Source organism: Schistocerca cancellata, chromosome 5, assembly GCF_023864275.1.
Source record: "Schistocerca cancellata isolate TAMUIC-IGC-003103 chromosome 5, iqSchCanc2.1, whole genome shotgun sequence".
Taxonomy (NCBI): Eukaryota; Metazoa; Arthropoda; class Insecta; order Orthoptera; family Acrididae; genus Schistocerca; species Schistocerca cancellata.
The window spans coordinates 424,526,850-424,554,012 of record NC_064630.1 but is presented as its reverse complement, the minus strand read 5'-3'; the positions used below and the strand labels follow the sequence as shown (position 1 = coordinate 424,554,012).

The window sequence follows — 27,163 nt, the reverse complement described above, 5'->3', positions numbered from 1 at the left end:
GTACAGCCCTCTCGCAGTGTCCGGAGAAAGTATGGTGGGTCTGACACACCGGTGTCAATGTGTTCTTTTTTCCATTTCCAGGAGTGTATATATATATCACTGTATTAGGTTTACGACACCAAGTGCTACTAATCAAATTGTACCATAGTTAAATGCCATTTCATAATATACTCTTAATAAATGTTATTTGTTATTTCTTATTGTGTTGCCACATCTTTGTGGCAGTGCACCCCTGTCAGACAAATGTTTAATAATCATAGTGTGTAAAGACCACCGCTAAGGAACGTTAGTATGGAAACTTTTTCTGCTACCGGGATGTTTGGGCTGAATTAAGAGCAACATTCCGTTACTGCATTCACAAGAGAAGTGAAATTGTGAACTTCGGAAATCAAGAAAACGAAACTGGAAGCATTTGAAATGTGGTGCACTGTTAAAAGTGAAAAACTAAGTATAGAGGTGAAAATGAGTACATAGGCGAGGATACACGTCGACAGAAACCACTTACCAGAAGAAGGCACACGTTAACAAGACGTCTGCTTCAGCATTCAGGAATAGTTAACCTGCTGCTGGAAAGGAGCAGGCGGACGGAGAAATAACAGAGGCAGACCAGGGTATGAGTTTCATAAAAAAAAAGATTATCACGAGATAGGTACAGCGAGGCGCAGCACGAAATCAATCGAAAGATTAATGACTAAAAAAGTGGAATAACTGTGTAAAGCTGTACGTCATATACAGATTGTACACTGTGAAATTCAGAACTTTCCCGGTGTGTAGATTGTTGCGTGAAATTTCCGGCAATCTCCCCAATGTCTACAACTTGCCGCCACGAAATTTCTGCGCGGTCATCTCCAGATGAGTATTGGCGAAAACACACTGAGCTCCCCTAACGCCACCAGCGAAAAAAACTTATGACCCATGTGTCAAACTTCTGGTCCTCCGGCATAAAAGAATCAGCGGAAATATGATTGACTGAAACCGTTATCAATGGTACGGCAGCTTACAGCTAGATTCTGCATAGAATCCTGTCATAGAGATAGTTCGTGCTCAGTCGACGCCGTTCTACGATTTTGCTGCGTGAAGACGATCGGTTCGATGTCAATGAGGCGAGCTTTCAGTACGGAGGGCGAGCACTGCAACTCTGTCTTGCAGGGGAAGCGCATGCGCTTGTGCAGAGCATGTGCAGTGACAACTGGGTAGATACCCATGTACCAGTGGTAACAGAGTATCAAAGTGTATTTTCGCTAGTATTCACCTGAAGACCGGCAGAAGGCACTGTGCCGAAGTATCGTGGCAGCAACTTAAAGACATCCTAACGTTCGTCCGAAATTTCACGGAACAGATTCTGTTGTGCATGAATCTGGTGTTAACACAGTTTCCTGCAGCCATTTGGTTTATGATTTCTTACACTTTTGGCCGTGTCACCTGAGAGCTCTCGCATCACTGCAGCCTCAGTCATATATTCGACAATTCCTGCAAATTTATACTGCCTACTATGTGCAGTTAACCGCTGGGATTGTTTTGCTGATGGAAAAAGCTAGATTTAGGTATGTACAAAAGTAAAAGATAGAGCTGTTTTTTGGTTTCTTACATGTCAAATAATGTAGGTAGGCAGGAAACAGGACTTTAACAGCATTCATTACGTACCAGCATGGAATGAAAACAGTGACTTTCTAAACTCTCCCTCTATGCCACAGATATTTTATGATATAACATTCATCAATAATAAACTGAAAACATTAAATAATGACTTAACAATTGATCGCTGATACGTAAAAGGTCCTTTTAAATTATCATGCTGACAGCCTTCTTGATTTTGTGACGATAAGAAGAACAGAGCCAACCGACACGTATTTAGCACAACTACAAAAATTGGCTCTGACCACTATGGGACTTAACATCTGAGGTCATCAGTCCCCTAGAACTTAGAACTACTTCAACCTAACTAACCTAAGGACATCACACACATCCATGCCCGGGGCAGGATTCGAAAATGCGACCGTAGCGGTCGCGCGGTTCCAGACTGAAGCAAAACTACAACTATCCCTAGAATTTTTATCGCAAGAATCGTTTGACTACTTTTTGCACGTGATACAGTTTCCAATCAGAGCTTGTCAGAGTATCAGTCTAGTGAAAAGAGTGGGAAGTACACTGCGCCACAGAAAAAAGAATCACCTTCGAAACCCCGTGATTTTCTCCCACTGCCACGTTTAAGTTTGAAATTTGGCTCAAAAGTGAGTACATCCTTCCTCTGTGATTGTACGAAAGCGTGGCGCCCTGTGACGTCATCCTCGGCCTCGATGACGCTTCAAACAGCAAGGTGTCCACACGTGCGGAAAAAAGGCCACAGCACGGAAGTTCATGCAACGCGTATGGTCGACATTGGCACCACATTTCACCACAATTCTGCCCACCGCCACCGTGGGCGTGTCACAGGTTGGGACATTCCATCCTACCCACATTTCACCCTTCTTTTGACGCCTCTGTGATGGATGTTAGAGCAGCTACGCTCGTCATTGCAATCACGCCCTCTTGTTATGACTGACCGAGAAAAAACATTCCAGACACATCGCCGCTCAGAATCGGGGTGGCGTGGGGTGGCGTAAAGGGTTTCAAAGAAACCACCCTTTTCCCTAGGGCATTGATTCTTCACAATTCGCGGTCTAAAACGACAGTTTACAGTGAGTGACAGGAAGACGTTCTTGACAATCTTTGACACTGCTGACATCCTCAGGTTTTTCAACTCTTATTTAAGGACATTATGGAGCTGCATGCACATCGAACATTATCGCAGCCTTTTGCAGCACAGCGCGACCACAATTTTTGATCTCGTGTTGAAACCTCCGCTTAGAAAAATTTATGAATGATTGTGCTGATAAACCCCTTACGTTATTTGATTTTCAAACAGCTGAGCAAAACTGAACGTACTCAGACATTTTCTCTTTACTTATTCTGATCATCACTACACTGACACACAATATTTTTAGCGCAACGCAATCTGACTTTCAATAATCCCCACAAAAGAATGGCCCTGGCTAACAATAAACCTATACCTTGACTTACCTCACAAAAATCTTCGTTACTCGAACTACTGAAAAACAGCGAGCGACAATACTGCCAGCTAAATAAAAGATTCTAACTACTGAAGGCACTAACTACTGATAGGCATAGTTAGCAAATGAAAGATTTTGTTAGAGAACAAACAATGTATTTACCTTAATAGTGTTCAAAAGTCATTATATATATATATATATATATATATATATATATATATATATATATATATATATATCAGTTCATGACATCCAGTCTTACAAATTTACTCTCTCTGATGGACACACGTCCAGATCATCCTCTCTCAAAACTCCGCCATCTCACTCCCCACATCCACCACCGCTGGCGGCTCACCTCCAACTGTGCAATGCTATACGCTGTTCACATCCAACTGCCCAACACTACAATAGCGAATATTACAGCAATGCCAACCAGCCACAGACTGCACACAGCACAGCCAGTGATTTTCATACGGAACGCTACGTGCCGTTACCAATATAAAAACCTAAACAGCCTACTTGGAGTGTACACGTTGGAACCACTAGGCACCGTGGAAAACCATTCGACGAAATTTGAACGTGATCCGAAGCAGAAAAGGAGGCCTATACTTTTTCTGCGTTACTATATGGCAGGAGGATGCGCCATTGGCATAGGCTTGAGTAAGACACCAAGACCACCCAGTTATGCAAAATCCTCTGCGATCACCGCTCACATTTAATAAGAATCTTAATGATATACCTGTACAGAAATAACCCGTGATGATGTCCTAAGCGCTTGCAGACCGGCGACACCTTCGGCACCCTCCGATTCCAGATGGCTTACTATCAGGCGCAAGAGCAACTGTCCAGAAGCTAAAGAGCAGCAACGTACCCCGCCCGTAGACGCCTGGGGTTCTAGTCTTCGATTCTGTCTATATAGGCACACTTTTAAGGTGCTCAACAAAGGCGGATGGGTGGCACCGAGAATTTTGCCGAACTGGAAGGTCTGAGGAAGCGCGTTTTCCGTTTTTTTCACGCTTGTGTCGATGTCCCCACCCACCTCTCGCCCCCCGCCCCCCTCACCGTGATCATGCCCCTGGAGGACGCGAGATACAGAGATTAAAAAAATACGCACCCTTTACTGCAGCAGATCACTTCAAATTTCATCGAATGTTTCTGAACGGTCTCGAGTGGCTGCAACTTGTACACGAGAGCAAAAATTACGGAGGCGCTGTGCTCCAGAGCGGTCAGATCACATTTAAAGTGATGCAGCCTGAGAATGTCCTTAGAGAAACTCTGAAACGTCTGAGCGTGTCAAAAGTATCAAAAGTTGTCAAGAACGTCTCCCTATTGCTCGTCGCACCGCGAAATGTCTTTTTCGACCGTAAAATCTGTAGGATCAAGGCCTCATGGAAAGCGTTGGTTTCATTGATGAACTTTATGCCACCCTCAGAGGCCTTTCCGTATTGATTCTCAGTGGCGGTGTGTGTGTGGAATGGTTTCCTCGGCCACTCATAAGAAAACCCCGTGATTCAAAGCTGTCCCTGCAGTTCTAACCTCCATCGCAGAGGCGTCAAAAGAAGGGGGTTACAGGAGTGTGACGACCTTTCTATTGTGTGACACGACCACGGTGGTGGTGGACAGACTTGTGGTGCAATTTGGTGCCAATGTGGCATCATTAGTCGACCTTGCATGTCACATGAACTTCAGAGTTAAGGCTTTTATTTTCGCACGTGTGGACACCTTGCTGCTTAAAGCGTCGTCGAGCCTGAGGGTGATGTCTCTGGGGGCAATGCTTTTGCACCTTTACAGAGGAAGCGTATACCCAAGTTTGAGCCAAATTTCAAACTTAAAGTCATCCTCTAATTCTGTTGCATAGTGTAGTTCGAAATTTGGAAAAATGTAAATTGTTCATTACATTGACAGTGAAAATATTGTAGCATCTGGCTGTAGGGCTACTGAATTGCATTCAGAATCAAACAACTTGTATAAATTACAGAGCGTAATAACGTCTAGAGCGATGAACTGTTTTGACCTAATTATCCGAGATATAGGTAAAGCAGATGCCAGCCATAGATTTTTTTGCTAGGAAGCTGATAATTACAGTATACTGCTGAACTTTCTGGGATCGCATGACATTCGGCTTATAGGAAAGAAAATCAGGATTACACAAAGAACGGCAGTGTAAAAGATAAGAGGCTACTTTGTGAGACAGCAACAGAAATGCCGCATCGAACTTAATTGGCAGGTACTAGAAGAAGAAACAGTAAGAAAATGCAAGGACTGACTTTTAGGCTGTAAAATACGAATACACTCTGCTCTCTCATGCATCGAGTTCATCATTACTATTAATTTTTTTCAGCGAAAATTTTAAAATTTGTGGTGAATCACATTGTGTTTACATCGCAACAGCCGATTCCCACCACTTAGTCTTTCCTTTTAGTTCATTTCAAGAACAGCTTTTTTTTAAGTTTCTACACCAACATTAATAAGAGTCATATCAATGTACTCGTGCTTTTAAGAGCTTCCGAATGCCATTAAAATTACATTGTTGCATTGAAAAATAAAATGTATCTGTTTCAGTACCTCAGTTGTACGAGTTCTCTGCCCTCCATACTGGGGCGAGATACCTCGGACGCCAATTTCGTTTGTAGTCTCTTTTATTTCACTAACACATTAAACAATGAAGTATTACTAAGAAAAACATACTTCTGAAAAGATAAGGACAATTTTAGTGTCTTTTTAATTTCACTACGCGAGGCTTGGCAGACGCGAACTGTATTTTTCCGGCACTCGGGACGTGGTGTGGGCACCGGGCGTACGTCTAGGGTGGCTCAGCTATGTCTGAAATCTGAATTTATATACGTATACATATAGTTGTATTTTATTTTATTTATTGCTTTTGTATGGGAGGAGGTGGATTTATTCGAAATATGTTCAAGATTACAAATAACAACGTACTTTTATTCAATAAGTGAGCATGAACACAAAATACACGTTGGTATTTTCCAACAAAATGAATGCCAAGATTTGCTACTGCTATAACTAAACTAATGCTAGGCTTTGATTTATTAAATTTTTACTGAATATGTGATCGTGTAAATATTTATGACTAAGTAGATTATTATACATATAGTGTATCTACACGCTGATGATTCTGTGTAGCACGGACACATAACTCCGTGTTAGGCCGCCGGAGGTATGTTGCACCACATCTCTATGCACAGGTTTGCAATTTGCATAAGTTACCGGTCGGTAGTTTGATGGTGCGGAGTTGGAGCCCTGTAGGGTCCCAATGTGTTTCACCGGGTTCAGGTAAGGCGAATTTGGAGCTCAGGTACGTGAGTTCACTAACATGCTCCTCAAACCACTATAGTTCGATACTGTCCTGTTGGAAGATGCCAGCGCTGTCGGGGAAGACATCACGCATGAAGAGATACAGGTGGTCTGCAGTAATGCTCACACAGTCCACAGCTGTCACGGTGCCTTCGACAACTACCAAAGGTCCTATGGAAGACCGGGTGAATCTCCCGCTTAGCACAATACAGCCCGCACAGGCCTTCATGTGTGGCGCTCTGCATGCTGCAAATGATGACTGTCTGACGGATAGGTCCTATCCGGTCACGACCATCGATCTGATGTGACAAGAAACGTGACACATCTGACCAGACTACACGTTTCCATTGATCCATTGTCTAATCTAGAAGATCCCGTGCCCACTGCAATCATACGACGGGCATTCGATAGACAATAAGTAATGCAACACCTTTTTTTCTCTACCAGTTTCAGTTGGAAAAAAAATGTAGAATTCGCTTGAAAAAATTCGGAATGCCAAATTACCTAACTGCATTGAATCAAATATTGAGATCAGGAATACGTTTGCCTCTGACTGCTACGATGATTTTCGATTTCCTTTTATTGTGTCATGATCAATTTTGTGGTTATCAGGCCCATCCTCGGATGTACCTGGTATATATGCATCCAGTTGATATGAAGTATATTTTTCCTAGGTCATAGCTGTTATTGGGGGACGGTGATGAAAAGTTGTCATGCTACGAAAACCATGCCATTAGAAGTACCTATACCGGGTGCATCTGAGGATGGGGTTGGTAGACTCCGAGAATAGGGCTGGTAGTCCTGAAATCGATGATGAGCCACTAAAAAGTAACTGAAGATCATTTTTTCAGTTGAGAGAAATTTATTCGTAATGTCAACGTATCATATGATTCCGTTCCCGCATACCATCACGATGCAAGTTTTAAATATATTCTCTTAATATTCTTCATTCGTGGGGCCATATTGTCCATAATTGCTTTAAAATTATTGAGGGTATTTTAATGCCTTCTTTACAAGTAGAATAAAACGCGTGTTTTGTCACCAAACGCATTTCGTTTTAGTGAAGTAAAACATCATCCATGGTGGTATTTTATGCCTGGTTTTTCGGTCACATCTGGAGACTCCGTCTGCTTGAACGTTTTCGGATTACTTTTTCGTTTGGCACTGTTGAGTCGGGCCTAATACCACACTGCTTCGCAGAACTACGCATTTTTTTATGTTAAGCACTATGACTGGTAATACTACCGCTGGCGTTTGCTAACAAAACAAGCACTTTTTGTAGTTGCAAAGACGGTATTAAAATGCTCTCTCTAAAAATATTTTGAAGACGTTGCCTTCAGCGAAAACTAATTCCTTCTATTATTTTGTTGTATTTTATTTTTGTGCTCACGCTTGTTTCGATGAAGTTAAGGAATCATGAGTTGCTTTGTTCTTTTTTAACTCCGCTGTGTGTCTGCTGCAGTACAGCTGATGTTTCAGTACACAGGGTGAACATGAATAAAAACGACAAACTGCAGGGACGGATTTCTGGGTGAAAATGAAGGAAGAAAGGTCCTCTGAACATGTGTCCGGAAATGCATCCGGTAGATGGCTTTGACGAATGGCAGTTCCTCTGACCATGTGTCGTGTATTCCTTGTGTGTTGCAGGCTGTGTGATTGAGGCAGAGTGCTGTAAGCAGTAGAATGGTCCGATATTCATGTCGGGAATAAGCTGAGATTGTGTCTGTGTACGGCCAAGGAGATGTAAATGGCCGAGAGGCTATACCAAAACAAGTACATTCCCAAACATAAAACACATCACAGAATATTTCAATCCCTTTCTGGGTGTTTGTATGACCATGGGTCCTGTCAGACAGACGAACGTGCAGGGAGGTGGCGGTCTGTGTGTACACCAGATTTTGGGAACCGGGTTTTACCTCTCGACCGTTTCCATCTGCTAGGTCGTACACAAGCACCATCTCGACTTGTTCTCTACATGAATACCGACGCACCATGCTGCTGCTTATAGTACGCTGCGTCAGTCACACAGCCTGCAACACACAAGGACCTAGAATGAGATTTTCACTCTGCAGCGGAGTGTGCGCTGATATGAAACTTCCTGGCAGATTAAAACTGTATGCCGGACCGAGACTCGAACTCGGGACCTTCGCCTTCCGCGGGCAAGTGCTCTACCAACTGAGCTACCCAAGCACGACTCACGCCCCCTTCTCACAGCTTCACTTCTGCCAGTACCTCGTCTCCTACGTTCCAAACTTTACAGAACCTCTCCTGCGAACCTCGCAGAACTAGCACTCCCGAAAGAAAGGATATTGCCGAGACATGGCTTAGCCACAGCCTTGGGAATGTTTCCAGAATGAGATATTTACTCTGCAGCGGAGTGTCCGCTGATATGAAACTTTCTGGCAGAGAAACTTTCGTCAGAGCCATCTACCGTGGCAACGACCCATTTCCGGACACGCGTTCATAGGAACTTTTTTCCTCCATTGCCAGTCAGGGATCCATCGCTCCAGTTTGTCGGTTTTATTAATATTCACCCTGTAGTTGGGTAAACGAGTTGTTGCGTAGAGTTTCTAAGAGATCTGTTTTACCAATATGAATTGTTTCACTGTGGTGGTGTAACGTCATCGAAATTCGTAATGGTGAAGAGAAGAGAGATAAAGTCTTGTGTTTCACTCAAGACACAATCTTCAAATCACATTTATTTTCCAAGCTACCACGGACACGAGTAGCGCTTTTTCGAAGAGAGAAATGACTTCAGTATGAAGAGTAGTGCGCTCGTTCTTGGTCTGGAGAACAGGCAGGCGACAGGAGAACGCGGGGCCCGCTAGCTGGCGCGGCCCGGGAGGCGCCGGAGTTGGCTGGTCGCGCGCCCAAGTTGGCGTGGGCGGATTGGCCAACATGGCGGCAGCAGTTGCTCGCGTTCCCAGGGCGCGCCCGGCCGGAACAGATTCCCTCCGCCCCCGCGCCCGCGCCCGCCCCCACGCCTCCCCACGTCTTGCAGATTCCGCTGCCCCCAGCCTCCACAGAGCGCTGCTGTTGCTGCGAGGCGAGGCGACGTCACCGCCGCTGCACTCCCCTAAGGAAGGCGGAAATCTTTCCCTCCGCGTATGCAAACGTGCACAGACTGGCGGGCAGAGCGGAAAAGTGCTGCCGGGGGAACTGCGACTAGTACTGAGAAAGCAGACTCTCAGAGGCTCCTCGCGTGTGGACCTCCCGGTCTCCAAAGCCGCTGCACTCGCGCGACAAACAGGTTCGATACAAACTACTTCATCATTCTTAAACCAAGTATGGACAATGATGAAATTCTTACTCTACGCAAATTGCAACACAACGTTGACTGGAATACACTCCGAATTTCTGAACCTACCTAGGATAAAATACAGGGTGTGAAAATTAATCTGTAACTTGGGAAACCAGATTGTAGTTACAAGATCAGGCGCACGTTGTGACGCTGTCACCGAAGCGCAGGGCGGGCGAGAGCAGTAAAAGTTTTTGTGACACGCGGCAGTAAATAACTGCGCAAATTGAGGCACAGCGCAGGGGAGGTCAGAGCAGGGCAGTACAGTGCCTGCTTCCACCATCGCCGTACAGTGTCCGTGGCGCGCGCGCCACACGTGCTACCCTCGGGGTGCTGTCTGTCGACGACTAAGGTGAAGGTACTGGTAATACTGATAGTTACGAGGAAGTTGTGGTGTCATCGCCAGACACCACACTTGCTAGGTGGTAGCCTTTAAATCGGCCGCGGTCCGTTAGTATACGTCGGACCCGCGTGTCGCCACTATCAGTGATTGCAGACCGAGCGCCGCCACACGGCAGGTCTAGTCGAGAGAGACTCCCTAGCTCTCGCCCCAGTTGTACAGCCGACTTTGCTAGCAATGGTTCACTGACTACATACGCTCTCATTTGCGGAGACGACAGTTTAGCGTAGCTTTCAGCTACGTCGTTTGCTACGACCTAGCAAGGCGCCATATTCAGTTACTATAAGTACTATCTTCAAGAATGAATTCTGAACAGATAATATTGTGAATCATGTACCGTCAAGAGCATCGTTCATCATTAACGGATTAAAGTTAGGTATCAAACTAATTACGTCCGCTTTCTCAATTCTCATTCCTTGTCAATTTCCAGACCTCACGTCAGTATAGTTCTTCCCTCCTCACGCCAGCCTGCGTGAGCTAAAACGCGTGCATTTCGGCCTCCACTCGTAACACGGTGCTCTTCTGCTAACACAAAGGAAGTTACATTTAAAACTGAGGGTCCTAAGGAATTGGGTATTCCCTCAATAATCAAGCATCGTTGTTGTAAAGAAGAACCAAAGGAAATGAAGAAACTTGATGTTCCCAGGGTTATACAACATTTCATTGTGTTGCGTGAACGAAGGGCAAAGGAAAGAGCGATTGAACGTAAAAAGATTGAAGACTCAAAATCTGCCAGTGACCCACTGTACCATTTCTTCATATCGATGTACCAACCAACTACAAATATGTGAACAAAAAGTCATAATTGCATCCGAAGTAAAATATTTGAAGTGATTTTACAAACTGAAGCATAGCTCGTAGGAATTCACAGCCCTCGAGCTCAAGAACTAGTACCTAGCTTGCGTTTGTACGTGATGGAGGCACTTAACATTTATAATGTCATCTCTCTTCGACGCCTATGTTCTACTTACCACAAATTTGTAAGGAATGCGTGTTATGGGCAACTATTGATATCACCATTGTTTGCCTTGATGTTGTAACCTGTATGTGTCCTAAGATCCAATGATGGCGGCTTTAGTTTCGCCGAAACCGGTAATCATGGAATAAAAAGAATTCCTTTGATCTTGGCTACCAGTTTATTGTTTTACAACACAGGAAATAGCCATCGATGAGATCATGAGATATGGCGGTGCACACTCGATGTCTGAGAACGAATAGAAGGGCATGCGCCTGACTGTGTTCTGAGTGTCGACTGCTGTGAGCCAATAGAAAATATTACCTTACCAGCATAACACCGATTGTGTATTACACGTGTGCAACCAGCAGTCGCGACGGTAACTCACATAACAGACCGAACGTATTGCTCCCTAGTCAGCTATCAGAGATCAAGGATTATTCTTTACGTCAACTCATTAAACAACCCTGATTATCTCTTTAGCCGGCCGCAGTGGCCGTGCGGTTCTAGGCGCTACAGTCTGAAGCCGAGCGACCGCTACGGTCGCAGGTTCGAACCCTGCCTCGGGCATGGATGTGTGTGATGTCCTTAGGTTAGTTAGGTTTAATTAGTTCTAAGTTCTCGGCTACTGATGACCTCAGAAGTTAAGTCGCATAGTGCTCAGAGCCATTTGAACCATTTTTTATCTCTAGGGTAATTGATAGAAATTGCAATTGCCCTGTATAGCAGGCGTAGATCCAAGGGTGGGGAAGTGGGTAATGTCATGGCACTCCTCCACCCCCACGCACTTGTAATATTTTACTAACAGTGTTTATATTTTTACACATCTAAACTTCCAATTTTTACAGCTTACTTTGGGGAATAAAAAATTGTGAAAACAAAGATTCTCGAAAATGGCAAGAAAACTGTAAAAACTTACAAGCTTCGTTTAATACAGGATACTTCCCAATTATCCCACCGTGGATTGGTTTGCGGCCCAACTAGCTGAAGAAAACTATCCAGTCAGGAAAACATGACCATTCGAAGGCTCGCCGCACCTATTGCCGACTTCAAATCCGGCACGAATAAATTTACCCTCTGCAGCTGAGTGCTCGCTGATTTGAAACTTCCTGCAGGACTAAAACTGTGTTACGGACCCGGACACGCACCCGGGACCCAGGTTCGAGTCATGGCCCGGTACACAGTTTTAATCTGCCAGGAAGTTATAGATTTTATACTGTTTGCGAATCCACAGCTGGAACCGGAAAATCACAAGAGGATAGGAGAAGGCCAGACAGAAAGGGAAATATGCTCCACTAGAAAAAGAGGCAGAAAGGTTGACTTTACCGAACGCCGGTGAGAACGACAGAAAGATACAGCATCCTGCCATTTATATGCTCGCACAGCCGTAGTTACAGCCTTGACGTAGTCTACAGCCTTGCCTGCGATCACAGTCTTACAGCTAAGTGGAACACTGATTATGGCGAGGGCACATACGTTTATATAACGTGTAAATTATGAAGTTCTAGAAGTTTGTTGCTACTATAGTTCTACAAACAGTTGCATGACGCATGTGCTTCACACATTTTTAAACAAATGCTTTTCAGATGACTGGTCTGATTTGCCATTCCTTCAGACTGAAACTGAAGCAATGTACTAAGTACTGGTATAAAGAAACTGTATAAAATATTTTAATATGATGATATATTACTGTTATAAAAATCTTAGGCACCTACGGCAAGTTAAAAGTGATGGTGATGGTAAGATACATTTGGACAGGGTGCCTACTATGTGGACGAATGTCACTGAAGGAAGCAGAATTGAGACAAGAGGGCCGGCCGCGGCGGCCGAGCGGTTCTAGGAGCTTCAGTCCGGAACCGCGTGACTGCTACGGTCGCAGGTTCGAATCCTGCCTCGGGTACGGATATGTGTGCTGTCCTTAGGTTAGTTAGGTTTAAGTAGACCTAAGTTCTAGGGGACTGATGACCTCAGATGTTAAGTCCCATAGTGCCCAGAGCCATTTGCACCTTTTTCTTTTTTTTTAATGTAACTTAAACTAACTTACGCTAAGGACAACACACACGCCCTTGCTCGAGGGAGGACTTGAACCTCCGACGGGGGAAGCCGCGCGAACCGTTTCAAGGCGCCCCGACCATGCGGCAACGTATCTAGGATTCCCCAGGAAAGTCTTCAAGGCTCTTCGCTGTTACTAATCTTTATGAACAAGTTAAGAGACCAGCTTATCATCCCTCTTAGGTTATTTGCTGTTCTTTTCCGTCTAATACAGATATTAGATGATCCAAACCAACTGAAAAATGATTTAAACAGTGTATATGGTGTGAAAAGCATCAATTCAACTGACTCTGAACAATAAATGTGTTAGATCATATACATGAATACCAAAAGAAATCTATTAAATTTCGGTTACGCTACATCTCACTCAAATTCAACTAAATACTTAAGCACCGCAGTTACGAACGACTAAAATTGGAACGATCACACAGAAAGTGCTGTGGGTAAGACAAACTAAAGACTGCGTTTTGTTGGCACAACACTTAGATGATGCCCCAAAACTACTAAAGAGACTACATACATTACGCTTGTTCTTCCTCTTCTTCTGGAGTCTGGTTGCGCATTATGTGATTATTATCAGATGGGATTGACGGAGGACACTGAAAAATTTCAAAGATTGGCAGTCCGTTCGCATCATCACGAAAAAGCGAAGAGAGTGTCATGAATATGACACCCAAGCTGGGGTAGCAATCATTGAAACGATTGTCTTTCTTGTTGGGGCGATATCTGTCCACGAAATCACCAACTTTCTCTTCCGAATCCGGAGATATTTTGTTAACTTCCACCTACATAGCTAGAAACGACCATCGCAATAAACGTTAATGAACACGTTATAAAATTATGCTTACAAATAAGTTGTTTATTTTCTTTTTTTTTTTTTTTTTGTTCGTCAAATGAAAAGAGGTAGATTTTCAGGACAAATGATTTAAGTCAGATTTAAAATTTGCTTAGCTACTTATCAGTCATTTACTTTCCTAACTATCAGACATGTTATGTTATTGGTCAAATGATACAATTTTTTTTTTGTCGCTGCATACAAAACTGCTTTCTGAGCGACAGACAGCTTTAATAATGGGTAATAAAGGTCATTTTCCCTCTAGTGTTGTAGGTATGGGCATCACTGTTCTTCTCAACTTGTGATGGACTATTTATGACGAATTTCATTAGTGAATATATGTATTGTGACGCCGCAGTTAAAATGCCGAGCTCCTTGAAGAGCTACTTGCATGACATCCGTGAGTGAACACCACATATTATTCTTACTGTTCACTTTTGTGCAATCAATATTTTCTTTCTAAGTCATGAGTAACCCCTCAAAATTATTCCACAGTCTTGCTGAGTGAATATATTCAAAATGTTTCAAGAGGTTGATTCGTTTGTTTCGAAGTTAAGCAATTTTACGAAGAGCAAAAGTAGCTGAACTTTATTGTTTGAGAAGCTGAATAATATGCTTCTTCCAGTTCAAGTGTTCCTCAATATTGTACATCCAAAAATTTGGAACATTCTACCGTATTTACTGACACCTGATCATGTGCTACATCGGTTGTTGGTATGACTCTATTTGTTGTGCAGAATTGAGTATAGTCTGTGTGTGTGTTTTTTTATATTTAGAGAGCGTCCATTTTCTGAGGACCACTGTATAATTCTTTGGAAAATATCTTTTGCCATCCCTTCAACTGTTTTTTCTCTAATGGGTTTTATTAGAACATTAGCATCGTCTGCAAAAAGTACCAAATCTCTTTGTTGGATGTTAAGTGGAAGGTCATTCACATGTATGAGGAATAGGATTGGAACCAAGATTGAACCCTTTGGGACTGTCTTTGAGACTTTTCGCTAGACATTAAAATTTTTTACCCTTCCGACGTTGTTTGGATTATTCAGCACTACCTCTTGCACTCTGTTAAGTATGATTCAAACCATCTGTGCTAAAGGCATCAATTCCATGAAACTTAAGTTTTTCTTAGGGGGTAACATGATTTACACAGTCAAACGCCTTGGAAAAATCAGAAAAAACACCAACTGGCGATATTTCATTAACACTAACTGGCGATATGTCATTACTTAATGCTTGAACTGGTTGATGAGTGAATGCTATTAAGCGTTCTCAGTCAAGCAACCCTTCCGCAATCCGGACTGTGATATGCTAAAAAAATTGTTTCCATTAAGTGTGAGACTACTCTCGAATACATGACTTTTTCGAATATTTTGGAAAAAGTTGTAAGCGACGGAACTAGATGCTAATTGACATGTGGAATAATCGGGTCTACCGCCGGGGAAGAGACACACCTTACAAGCAGCGCCAGGCGGGAGCGGACGGCAAACAGAGCGCCCAGCGCCCTCTGGGCATAAATACTGGACAAGATGCTCCAATACGGCAGTCTCAGGTAGCACCTGAAGAAGGCAACGAGTTACGTGGCCGGAATATTGTGCCAGAGCGACATAAACATCCGGCAGTAGACCCGATTATTCCACATGTCAAGATTTCTCCAGGAAAAGAGTTACATTAGATGCTAATTGTTGAACTCAGTCATGTCACCTTTCATATGATGAGATTTAACAATTGTATGTTTCAACCTGTCTCGAAAAAATTCCCTGTGCAAGTAATCCATTCTTATATCACTGAGGACATAACTTATTAAGTTTGAACAACTTTTCGGAATTCTGTTTGGATTTCCATCAACGCAAAATGAGCTTTGTCTTTTAGAATTCACGTAATTTCTAGTTGCTTAAAGTTTTGTGAAATGAAATATTTAATAAATTCTCTTGCTTCTTCAACTGAAACATTTAATCCTACTTTTGCTGCTAGATTTACGAAGTGATTGTTAGAAGTACTTGCAACTTGTGAATCATCAGTCACAAGATTATAGCGTAGTAACACTACACGCAGATTTTTTCTATCACTTGCAAATATACAACTACATCATAAAAAGCATTCATGAGGAGTTCCAGATGAGGTGGACACCGACAGTATTTCGTGAACGGTTCTGCACCTTGAAGTAAGGTTTGTAGCATGTGATGTTATGCAAAGGGGCGAGTAAAATGCTGTGAAGTCAATGTATGTAGTTTTTGTTTTTTGAGCTGCCAAGTTATTTAAGCAACTTTGAAATGGATAGCTCTTGAAAAATAAAGCATTTTGAAATGGCTTAGCCACTATTTACAACGAATGTGTTCGAAAAAGGCTAAAACAGCTTTTACATCTGTCAAGCACAGTAAACATCGCTTGACGTGGTTAGGAGTACACAAACCCGGTAGACTTTTAACTAAGTTCCACACTTTTCTCAGAATTTTTGGCAAAAAAATGGAACTACCAACTTTAGAATACTGCTGTACTCATCGCGAACTATCGAATTCTCTTAAAAACACCGTAGTATCTTTGCAATCTCTGTATCTACAACTATTAACCGTCAACGAAGAATTCGCTACTTAGCCTACAATGATTTGTCTGAAGCGATATTCTGTTTTGTTGGACACACTTCGCTGAGATTAAGATGTCCTAAAATAAAATACAAAATAACATAGCGTAAAAGAAATGCTGCTCTTGTGCTAAGTAAAATATAGATTCGCTTTCAGGCGATTTAGAAAGCAGTTCCAGACAGTGGTGAAAATATGTTCATCTGTAAGGAGTAATGCGTCAAAGCATTATTTGAGAATTGCGTGGGTGATCGCTGAGATATGTAACTGTTTGTTGATATAAATGGTAAATGATGCTTACATTTAACATTATTTCGGAGTACGTAATTTCCTTCTATGTTAGAAGTGTAAACTAAAACAAATTCTCAGAAGACATTATCTCATAAAAGGTGTGCTGCTATCAACGTGAGGGCCTTAATTATCTGAAACAAGCAAAACAGAACTCGTTCGATGCCCCCATAAACACCATAACACACTTTAAAAACTTATTGCTTTAATTATGTATGGTTTTCAGTACAGGAAACATCAGTGAGTGACGTATCCCACAAACGTTTTTTCGAAACAATCACGTTTATTGTCTACGTGCTTATAGCCTATAGCCTGATTTTCCGTGTCGTGATTACAGGATCCTGGAACACGTTCTAATGTGCAAGTACAACGCACCTTAAACTTTTCCGCCCGTCCTTCATACATTTGGCGACTCATGAGCTTCTCAGTCGCCGACAGTTCTGCGGCGGAGAGTAAGCTTTCATCCGTTTCCAAAAGTTCCGATAAAGACTCCTGAGAACGGAAACTTATTAGTATCTTGCATTTCCTTTATCTGCACTCTTTTCCTCGCCCTCCGCCGCTCTTAACTTTCGCTGACAATAATTCTGAACAAACAGTGGATTTGCACATTTTATCACCTCGCGCGGGCGGGGTATCTTTGAGCTTAAGTTGGTGAAAAAAGCCGTCTCCATTTCGGTCGGTCCTCCGTTTTCTCTAATAACAAGCTGCGCGCAGAGCTGCCGCCGGGCGGAAGGGCTGTGGAGGGCGGGTAGAAGGGCTGAAGAGAAAGGGAATGGGAAGCGAAGGGCTCGGCTTGCGCTTCGCAGGACAGGGCGCGGGCAAGTCGGTGGCCGCCCCTGCCACCTGACACGCTCCGACAACTAAGCAGCTCCTCCTCCTCTTACTATCTTCCACGTTTCTTTTATTCGCTTCGTTTTGTATTCCACTCAGATCTGCCCTGTGTAATTTGCTTCTCTTAATTATTCTTTAGGCTATTCCTCGTTTAGCGGTTTCTCACACGGAACCTTTTTTATGTGTAGTGTGCACTGTCACACATGAAGCCTATGACCGTGTCTTCATTCCGACCTCACGCACTTCCAATTAACTATATCCCCCTTAATCATCTCGAGGTTGAAGCTCTTCTGACCACGTTTGCTTACAGACATTTGTTTTCGGAGAGGATCACCTTGACCAAAACACAGTTTTTATCTTTTATTTCCCAGACATGTTCCGCTGAAGTTCCAGGATCGTCAGTGCACTTTTTGTTGTTTTTCTATAAAACAGGAAAAATGTTCTTTACTACGTGTATACATATAAATATGAGTTTTTAAGGCAGTATTTACATATTTGAAAAACAGATAAAGTTCTGTATACATACCTTGTTACCACATGTTGCGCTTTTCTCGGATTTTTATAGTTTTTATTGTAGTTGTTTCCTTCCGCAATTTGTCATCGAAAGTCATATGGAACTTAATGTAGAACAGTTATTTACTTCGAAATTGTACGGGTGGGAATATTATAATTGTCCCTAACATTAATTAATTCTATGTAGAAGATTGTGTGTGTGTGTGTGTGCATATGTTTTACTTACTTCTTCTGGTTTCCCCTATTATCTTCACTGTGAAGACCTGCATTAAGTAACTTTCACTGTCACTGTTTACAAACAACAAAAACAAGATAGCGGATTATTTTCCTTCAACTATGGCTTTTTGTATTTGATAGTTTTCCTCGATTATTAGCTTTTGTCGGAAGCTGGCTGCATCTGAGAATTTTCAAGTCAGTGTTTCATGTCTATATGGTGTTCAGCACATGCAGGATGACAGCTATTGCTTTTTAATGCTGTTCTGAGTTCCTTGTATCTGGTGTTAAAGTTTCTGCTTGTCTGTTATATATAAACTTATTTGCAGTCCTGTCATGCCAGTTGGTAAACACCAGATGTGTTGTGTTTGTCTGTGCCTGTACTGGTTACCCTTAGTTTTTGTTGTTTCAAGTGAGAGTGTACTATTTGCTTGTTGTTACGGATGTTCCTTGTACGTGTGTGTTTGTTTGTTTGTTCTGTGTTTGTGTGTTTGTCTTCTACGTGTGCTAGTTGTGGGTGTTTCTTGTTCATGTGCTTGTGTGTGTGTGTGTTCTGTGTGTTTGTATTCTCTGTGTTTGTGTTCTGTGTACTTACGTTCAAAAAATGGGTCAAATGGCTCTGAGCACTATGGGACTTAACTGCTGAGGTCATCACTCCCCTAGAACTTAGAACTACTTAAACCTAACGAACCTAAGGACATCACACACATCCATGCTCGAGGGAGGATTCGAATCTGCGACCGTAGCGGTCGCGCGGTTTCAGACTGTAGCGCCTAGAACCGCTCGGCCAGCGGCCGGCTGTGCTTATGTTCTGTGTGTCTGTATTTGCAAGTTGGTGATAGATTGTTTGTTTTTGTGTGGTATATGTCCACTTTATTTCTATTTTAATTTCGTAATCAGTTTCTGTGCAATGTTTGTCTCATACCCATTCTCTATAGCTGTTCATCTGATTGTCTCTAATTCATTTTTGTAGTTGTCTTCACTTAGTGGAGTTTAGTTCAATCTGTGCAGCATATACTGGAAACTGGCTAGTTTGTGTGCAATCGGATGATTAGAGTATTTGTGTGTGGCTGTGCTGGTGGTGGTGACTTTCCTGAATATGGTTTCTGTAGTTTCTAAACGGTACAGTGAAAGTTACTTCACACACACAGTTCTTCAAAGTGAAGATAATGGGAAATCAGAAAAAGCAAGTGAAACATATTGCGAACACACACACTATATATATATATATATATATATATATATATATACAGGGCTATTACAAATGATTGAAGCGATTTCATAAATTCGCTGTAGCTCCATTCATTGACATATGGTCACGAGACACTACAGATACGTAGAAAAACTCATAAAGTTTTGTTCGACTGAAGCCGCACTTCAGGTTTCTGCCGCCAGAGCGCTCGAGAGCACAGTGAGACAAAATGGCGACAGTAGCCGAGAAAGCGTATGTCGTGCTTGAAATGCACTCACATCAGTCAGTCATAACAGTGCAACGACACTTCAGGACGAAGTTCAACAAAGATCCACCAACTGCTAACTCCATTCGGCGATGGTATGCGCAGTTTAAAGCTTCTGGATGCCTCTGTAAGGGGAAGTCAACGGGTCGGCCTGCAGTGAGCGAAGAAACGGTTGAACGCGTGCGGGCAAGTTTCACGCATAGTGATGTGAAAGATTCAGTGTTTAAACCTCCTCTACCAAGAAACGTGCCAGAACTGCGAGCTCGCATCAACAATGCTTTCGAACTCATTGATGGGGACATGCTGCGCCGAGTGTGAGAGGAACTTGATTATTGGCTTGATGTCTGCCAAATCACTAAAGGGGCACATATCGAACATTTGTGAATGCCTAAAAAAACTTTTTGAGTTTTTGTATGTGTGTGCAAAGCATTGTAAAAATTTCTCAAATAATAAAGTTATTGTAGAGCTGTGAAATCGCTTCAATCATTTGTAATAACCCTGTATATATATATATATATATATATATATATATATATATATATATATATATATATATATAGTCGTAAAATTTCAAAGTAAATAACTGCTCTACACTAAGTTTTGTATGGTTACAGATGACAATCGTGAAAGAAACAACTGCAATAAAAAACAGAAAAATCCAGGAAAAGTGCAGCATGTAGTAACAAGATGTATATATAAGACAGTGTCTGTTTTTGAAATTTGTAAATACTCTCTTAAAAACTCAAATTCATATGTGTACAAGTAGGAAAGACCACTTCTTCTGTGTTACAGAAAGATAATAAAAAGTCCAGTTATGCTGCTGAAATTTCAGCTAAAGATGTGTAGGAAATAAAATAAAAGATAAAAATTGCGTGTTGCTCAAGGTTCGCCTTCTCCAAAAACAAACCTATATCGGCCTCATCGCACTCCTACTATATAATCGGCCATCTTTTGTCACTACATAACTTACGGCCCACTGCAAGTGTGCCCCAAGGCTCCGGCATCTCTCCTCTCTTTCCTTTCTTTACACTGCCGATATGCCCAAAACATCTGCGCCAGTCCACCTCCTTCAGTACGCAGATGACACCGCTTTCCTCGCTCTATACCGTACATTCCAGAAATCCCAACGATCCCGTCAAATCGACCTCAAATTAGCTTACCTCCTTGCATAACCAATGGCTGCTCAAGGTCAGTACTTCCAGATGTCATGCAATAACTACAGGATGAACCACCAGCAGCTTCCACCTCCATGACTTCTTCCTCGCGATCTACAACCATCCGATGCAAATAACTAACTCGCTAAAATACCTCGGACTAAAAATCGATTGTCAGCTGACAGGGAAACCTCACCTGCTAAAGATTCAACAGAAATCCACAGTAAAATAAAACTGCTAACTGGCAGAAGTTCTAGATTACACTCCCTCCCCCATTATCCTGCACACCTTCAAAACTTTATCTGAACCCATCCTCCGCTATGCAAATGTTGCATGGATACCTGCCCCTCTTAAGTTTTAGCAATCTCTCCAAATCTTAAATGTCATGCATTTTGCTTTGCTTTCCGCATCCGTCCCCCCCCCCCCCCCCCCCAAGTGGAACCTCTGCCATCTCATCAGATTCCCACCCATCTTCATCCACATCGAACACCTGCACGTATTCTGCGCTATCCGCAAACTTGATTACCAATCACTGTATGCCTCCGCGCCTTTACAAACACATTGCACCATTCATACACCTATACACACGCCATATCATATCCTAAAGCAGCTTTACCGACTCCCTCTCCTAGAAAAACCCGCTTGATGTTCATCCACCCTATCAACTTCAACTCTTCCCCATCTATTCCACTGCACATTACAGCTCCTCACCCCCTCTCCTCTCTCCATTTCTCCCCATCCCTTCCCCTTCCTCCCATCCGTCGAACCCATCCCTCCTTTGTCTTCCCACTATCCATCCTAACGCCTATCCTCGCTCCTGATACATCCTTCTGCCTTACAGAACACCCAGCGTTTAAGCTCTTCAAGATCTTTTTACTCAGTGCAGGTCCTTCAACTTTGTAATGAAAGCGCTGTGCTCCTTTCTAACGAACACAAGCGTCCTTTTAATGTCTTTTAAATGTCTATTATGTCTTTTTATCTTTATCTACTCGACTGTTTCTGTCTTCCCTCATTTTTAAACGAAGAAAAAACATTGTATTTTTGTAAATAGCATCAAACAATCTTTTATAGATTTATAGATTTAAAAACTTTTTTTAATTTAGCATGCATGAATCTTGTTGTAATGTTCTCCTTTATACTGTATACAAAGTTTTGGCTGAAGAGCAGGATATTGTAGAGGTGACAGCCCGTCACCAGCCCAGAAGAGGTGAAGGGGATGAAATAACAATATAGAAAAAAAAAACGTTTACACACGGTACACATCAATGCCAACAAAAGGCTCCAACATTCAGACTTTCTGCAGAGTGGCGCCACATAGACTGACCTGTCGCCACATACGCGGCGCCACATAACAGGAACCAAATTACTAAAGACATTGAAATTGTCCTGTCTATCCGCCGACAGCTATGTCTGCCATCACAGAGAGCGCTCACACCAGGGATATTTCCTACATCCGCCAAACAGAGCGCATATGACGAGTCGTCGGTGGATCTCAGATAAAAGCGATGGCACAACTTCAGTCGGCCAGTCACCGAGTTGTCACCGTTACCAACCAGAGTTACCGGCCAGTTGCTGAGTATTTATCTACATCTGCGGCAGCTATAGCCTACGGCTATCGACGTATGATTTTTTTTATCGTGCTGTCTGTCTTATTTGTTGCAGTAGTATTCGTTTTGTGACGAGTCTAGCTGCAAGTATGCAAGCACGCCATTTAAATAGAGCGATAACTTTTCTGTCGTTAGGGATTCACTTCCAGTTATCTTTCATGTTGGGCGCCAGACTTTTTGGTGAATACAAAACTATATAATTTCAAGCAAGGAAAACTGACCTGGTGGAAATATACAGAATGAGACAAACAAAAGTGGCCCTAGAACGGAGTTCCAGGGTACAAAGAAACGCAGCAGACGAAAGGAAATACAGTACTAATCTGACTACAGCATATGTTGGAAGTGACCGTTATTCATCTCTTGACACTTTTGGGCCCTGGTCAGCAAGTTGCTGAAGGTGGATCGAAGCTGCATAGCTGGAATTTCTGCATTCTCATCCGAAATATTCTGCTGCAGTTATTGAAGACTATGAGTGTCGTTGCGATACACCTTTGACTTGAGGGCTCCCCGCACAAAGTAATCGCACACTGACAGAGCAGATGACCTGGGCGGCCCTCTAGAGCCGCAAACAGACTGACCTCTACTAACAACTCTGTCAGGCATGAAGATTGTGTAAATGTGCTCCAAGTTTCGGCCGGCTGTATGGGCAGTTGCTCCATCCTGTTGGAAGTAACTGTAGGTCTTTTCCTCCTCCGTTAATGCTGCCATAAATGGTTTCTAAATGTTGGCAATGTAAAACGGCGAAATCGGTGTCTGATGAAAGAAGATGGGACCAATAACGCGACGTGCAGACACCCCACGGCAAACACCAACCTTCTGATCATGCAGTGGTGTTTCGTGGATGTTATGCGTATTCTTCGCTGCCCAGAACATGTGATTCCGTGAGTTGATTTAACCACTCAGGTGAAATTTGGCTTCATTAGACATAAAGAACAGACCCATGTCCTAGCCATTCATTGTTATCTCAATGAGCACCCACTCACAAAACTAGAAGCGCTGAGGAGCAACTGTTGGTTTTAGGCCGGCCGGCCGAGCGCTTCTGCATCGTCAAAACACATAAATATAATCAGCACAGACATTATGGCCTTATCACTTAAGGACATGGTGTAGAAAAGATCTGAGGATGGTCGTTACGGACTGAGAACGGTCATCGTCTAAAGAATTGATATTTTGATCAGAGACTGGAATAAAAAACATTTGACAGTATTTGATCACTGTTTGTGTACGCGATTATGTCGCAGTTATTGAAAGAGATTCTTTAGTTTTTTCCGAAGATTACTTTTTAGTTTCTTTCCGAAGAAGACTTTTACTTCCCACAAACGGAGAAGTGTTACAAAGTTACCATAAAAATAATGGTTATTTATTGTTCGAAAATAGCAAAATAGATTACGCAAAACATATTACACGTAACAGTGTACTATATGCCACGAATACTGTCCGAATTTTCACACTGAACCTTTGTATTTAATTACGTTATACAAACGCATTGCTTCCCATTATGTCTGCGTCGTTAAGATTTTACACACTTCTGTCTCCAACGTGAGCTCAGAAAGCTGTGACTTGCGCTATCTAGGAATACTACGGTATACGTAACACATCCATGTTCTGCGCCTGCTAACTACGACCTTCACAAACCAATTGCTAAACTGCTCGCAGCTTAAAAACTGCAACGACGCATCTGCAGGGTGTCCCAGGGGAGTGTTCAGTATTCATGGATATGACAAGAACGTTAACTGTAAGCAAAACAAAAAATAACGACCCTAGAATGCATACCTTAAGAGCTATGGGCAGTTCGTTTTCTTTGATAGTGTGAAATAGATCTCTTCCTCTGCAGGCTCTATGTTTTCGGCATTTTGGGAGGATATAGTATGGATTAAAACAGGACAAAAACGTCCAGTAAACATAAGCTCTTAAGTGCATACCTTAAGGCTTATGGGGGCTTCCTCATTTCCCTATAGCGAAACACATGTGCTGAACAATTGCTAACAGCTCTTTAGGTGGGCACTTTAGGGGTCATGTTTACTAGAATTTTTTTTCTTGTTTTGGTCTATATTACCTCCTCCCAAAACATGGAACTTAAAGAGCTTGCAGCAGAAGAGAGTTGTTTCACAGTATCGAAGATGATGAAGTGCTCATAGCTTTTAAGGTATGCGCCTTAGATCCCATGTTTACTAACCTTTTTAGTTAGAATGGCCGTTTCTGTCATATCCCTGAATTCTGGCCATTCCTCCCTGGACACCCAATATACTCAACATTGATAGGACTCATGTACATGAGACTTTTCGCATGTCAAGGACAACTCTTATTACGTCCAACGCGTTCCCGAGATACGCCCACTCTCTCTGTCATACACCGGTCTGGCACGGTGATATCCTGGACTGCAGAGTCGCTTTCCTCTGTACTGGCTGTTACCAGTCTTCCACTACGAGGTGTATCTTGGACAAGAGGTGTTGTCCCGCTTGAATTCCGCCAATCAACTTTTCACAGTGGGTTAGGAAGAGGAATCCTCCCCTAATTTTTCCACCATGTCTTTGTGGTTCTCCTGTGCACTGAGGCCCCTTTTCAGCAGGTACTGGATGACCACACCCTTGCTGTCTTTATCAAAATGGTTCAAATGGCTCCGAGCACTATGGGACTTAACATCTTAGGTCATCAGTCCCCTAGAACTTAGAACTACATAAACCTAACTAACCTAAGGACTTCACACACAACCATTCCCGAGGCAGAATTCGAACCTGCGACCGTAGCAGCCCCACGGTTCCGGACTGCAGCGCCTAGAACCGCACGGCCACCGCGGCCGGCCTGTCTTTATCCATTTTTCAAAATGTGTACACCTTGGTTACTTCAAACTCCATTATCTGAAACAAAAAACAATATTAATAAAAATATAGAATGTAACCTAGCAAAGGAATATACTATTAGTGGCGAAAATGACATTTGGCAAGGACAAGTATTACATGTGTGGCCCGAGAGCTTTTCAGGCAACCCTGGTAACAATCTACCCTTTATCAAAGTGGCTTATGTCAGCGGATTTTCCCATTTTCGGCACGTATTGTCGCTAGAATGATTCCACGTGCATCTCTGCACCGCTCGTACACTTTTCCTACGCATCTCGCACCCGCAACACCATGCGGGGAAATTCAGTTTCGAGGAGGGCAGTGATCATAACAGCGCCTGATGAATCTTCCAGATTGTGTGGATGAGGTCCAAGAAACAGTTTGTTCCCGGCCAGAGACGTGGACGTAACGTCAGAAACGATAACGTTCAATGGACCACGATCACAGAACCCAGAAGATTCACCAGCATCCAGTAGTGAAAGCCTTTATTGAGCGTTCATAACATTTTTTCTCGCCCGTGTACTGGTTACTCATTGTTGTATGTAGAGAGCAGTAGGTGCTTTGCACTTAAGACAGTAGAACGTCACTGAAATGGAACCGAAACAGATATGGAAAGCGAGAGAGAAGGAACTGGAGAGGGAGTGGAAGGCGCAATTGTAGAGGCGTTGCGGCCGGCTGGCGGGGCGGGTGGAGGCCCAGCGAGGGGAATTCCGGCCGGAAGCCTCTCCCACGGGCGCGTGTTTATTTGGTTAGCGTTTTTCCGCAGATGGCAGCGGCGGCCGCAGCCGTGCCAGACTGGGCGGCGACAGAAGCCAGCCGAGCCGCGACGCCTGGCGGGCAGAGGACCGGCAGCGCGCTGACTCACGGCCAGCCGGCCGCTGCTGCTGGGGTCGGCGCGCAGCTGACACTACTAGCTAGCTACGCTGTCCGATCAAAACTATCCGGACACTCTCATGTAAAGCGGAATTGACCATTAGATCTCACGAGAGACGGGCCCGCCAGTGTAAAAGTAGGGTGGAGTATTGCGTTCTCAGTACAGTTATCATCGGTTTGTTGCAGGATTCTCGAACATATTCTCAGTTCGAATATAATGCATTTCCTTGAGACAGAGAAGTTGCTGTCCATGCATCAGCACGGCTTTAGAAAGCATCGCTCCTGCGAAACGCAACTCGCCCTTTTTTCACATGATATCTTGCGAACCATGGATGAAGGGTATCAGATGGATGCCATATTCCTTGACTTCCGGAAAGCGTTTGACTCGGTGCCTCACTGCAGACTCCTAACTAGTATGTGAGTGGCTCGAAGACTTCTTAAGTAATAGAACCCAGTTCGTTGTCCTCGATGGTGAGTGTTCATCGGGGGTGAGGATATCATCTGGAGTGCCCCAGGGAAGTGTGGTAGGTCCGCTGTTGTTTTCTATCTACATAAATGACCTTTTGGGTAGGGTGGATAGCAATGTGCGGCTGTTTGCTGATGATGCTGTGGTGTACGTGAAGGTGTCGTCGTTGAGTGACTGTAGGAGGATACAAAATGACTTGGACAGGATTTGTGATTGGTATAAAGAATGGCAGCTAACTCTAAATACAGATAAATGTAAATTAATGCAGATGAATAGGAAAAAGAATCCCGTAATGTTTGAATACTCCATTAGTAGTGTAGCGCTTGACACAGTCACGTCGATTAAATACTTGGGCGTAACATTGCAGAGCGATATGAAGTGGGACTAGCATGTAATGGCAGTTGTGGGGAAGGCGGATTGTCGTCTTCAGTTCATTGGTAGAA

The 27,163-nt window shown here is 43.1% G+C and overlaps 1 long non-coding RNA gene across 1 annotated transcript in view; it reads left to right on the top strand.

Moving 5' to 3' along the window:
* The window catches only part of LOC126188239 (uncharacterized), a 615,611-nt gene that overhangs the window by 233,343 nt on the left and 355,105 nt on the right, over positions 1-27,163 (top strand). The gene's annotated exons all lie outside the window — the stretch shown is intronic.